Source organism: Penaeus vannamei, chromosome 13 (assembly GCF_042767895.1).
Source record: "Penaeus vannamei isolate JL-2024 chromosome 13, ASM4276789v1, whole genome shotgun sequence".
In the NCBI taxonomy this organism is placed as follows: domain Eukaryota; kingdom Metazoa; phylum Arthropoda; class Malacostraca; order Decapoda; family Penaeidae; genus Penaeus; species Penaeus vannamei.
The window spans coordinates 16793405-16795904 of NC_091561.1; the positions used below are offsets into that span (position 1 = coordinate 16793405).

Below are 2500 nucleotides of genomic sequence, written 5' to 3' on the forward strand. Positions count from 1 at the left end.
ACCGCCTGATTCTTCCTAACTGACCTGGCCTTCCTTAGCTTGTTTTCCTTTCCTCACCATGTCCTCACCCGTGTTCACCATGTTGCCTCTCCTTTCTCTTATACTCTTTCCTCTCCTCTTCCCTTTCAGACCTGAAGATGTATTCCAGGAGGATTCCGAAACTATTGTCTCATTTATATGATTAAATCTAAGTTTTGCATTGTGGGTTATTCTACCATTGTACCAACACGGTATATATATATATATATATATATATATATATATATATATATATATATATATATATATATATATATATATACACACACATATATGTGTATGTGTGTGCGTGTGTATATATATTCATATACATATATATATATATATATATATATATATATATATATATATATATATATATATATATATACATATACATACATACTCATATTGTGTTTTTTTAAGGAAAATTATGGTATACTGCCCCTCACACACAGGTACAGATGTGGGTGGATGAAATGAAAACCATTTTAGAAGGGGGGGGGGGGATATCAGGCTGTGACGTTTCGAGTCAGACCACGGATTTGCCGTTTGGAGAAGGGACTAGTGTAAATAAAAACGTAAATGCTTAGTGTGCCTCCTTTCTATTGTATATGTGTTTTCTTATCACCCCTCCCAACTTAGTCACAACCTCAATATATATATATATATATATATATATATATATATATATATATATATATATATATATATATATATATATATAGAGAGAGAGAGAGAGAGAGAGAGAGAGAGAGAGAGAGAGAGAGAGAGAGAGAGAGAGAGAGAGAGAGAGAGAGAGAGAGAGAGGAAGAGAGAGAGAGAGAGAGAGAGAGAGAGAGAGAGAGAGAGAGAGAGAGAGAGAGAGAGAGAGAGAGAGAGAAAGAGAGAAAGAGAGAGAGAGAGAGCATATGTTTCCCTTTAATGACAGGAAAAGCCCAGAGATAAGTGAATGATCAGTATAAAATAAATCAAAATAGATAAGTAAAAACATCCATAATTCAGTTATCGCAGCTGTTACCTCGGCTAAAAATGCGAGACGGACACTCAGATATTGACTCAGGTGAAGATATCGCAGACTAAACTATGTTAAGCCTCACAGATGAGTAGTGATATGATGATTCAGGTGTAATTCGTCACATGTGTTGGTACCAATGATAGCTTCTTCTTCCTCTGCTTAGAATAAATAAATGAAAAAAAAAATGTTCCAATGCTATATTTATCTTCAGGGTTCATCCCCATTTGAGTTGTAGAGACAAGGTAAAGTAATTTTGTTTGTCGATTTTAACTTTGAGCTACAGAGTAACTGCACTGCTTCCTGGCAATATCCTCGCTCATCCCATCTCCTTGGACAAATGTGACCTTGCACAAGACCCTCCCGTGATACAACTCACCTGGATAGGTGAGGTCAACGACCACTCAGCCCCGCCCTCAGCACCAGAGACTGAAGGAGGAAAGTTTTCCCTTCAAAAAGTCAGCGAAGATCGTTCTGGAATTGGGGTCAAAATGGAGTAGAGCCTTTAATCAAGCAGAACTCTTGGCGCCCTTACCGTTATAAGACGCAAAGCTTTTTTTTTTTTTTATATAGATTTGTGTGTGTATACACGCGTGTGCTATGAACGCGCGTATGTGTGTGTGTGTGTGTGTGTGTGTGTGTGTGTGTGTGTGTGTGTGTGTGTGTGTGTGTGTGTGTGTGTGTGTGTGTGTGTGTGTGTGTGTGTGTGTGTGTGTGTATGTGTGCGCGTGCCCGCGCGCGTGTGTGTGTACGTGTGTTCTCCATGAGTATATGTATATTCGTGTTGCCCCCCCCCCCACACACACACATATGTATATTGTTATGATTGCTTTCTGCGAACCGCAGTGGGTATTCTTTAAAATCGATTGATTAAGATTTTAAGCAGTAAAATGTAGTAATAAATAAATACGAATAAGAGAATGGGCAATGTATAGAGAATAGGAGCGAATGTGAATATACAATAATGGAAGAGTTTTTAAATTTTTCTCTCTCTCTCTCACTCTCACTCTCTTAAAAGTAAGAGAGGCTTGAGGCGGAATAAATGCCTGTTGAAAGAAATAATATATATATATATATATATATATATATATATATATATATATATATATATATATATATATATATATATATATATATAGTCTTATTGATAAAATGTTGGCGCATACTGATGACACTTCTCTTTCTGCTCATATTCCATCTGCAGTTACTAGGTAAATAGCAGCCGACAGCCTCACTGTAGACCTGATGATATTTCAATCGTGGTGGCCTCGGTGGGGTATGAAATTAAATCCTACCAAATCCAAGGAAATGATTGTGAGTCGATCTAGAAAGCAGTTACCTAAGCATCCAAGTCTTCTGATTACTGGAGTCTTAATCACTTCAGTGGATAATCTTAAGCTATTTGGTGTGAGCCCTGGTTCAAAGCTTACATTTGAATTGCAAATTAGGAATATGGCCCGGGCAATT

The 2500-nt window shown here is 37.0% G+C and overlaps 1 protein-coding gene across 4 annotated transcripts in view; it reads right to left on the reverse strand.

The window, feature by feature from the left end:
• Positions 1 to 2500, reverse strand: part of LOC113815010 (microtubule-associated protein futsch) — a 342403-nt gene that overhangs the window by 71277 nt on the left and 268626 nt on the right. The gene's annotated exons all lie outside the window — the stretch shown is intronic.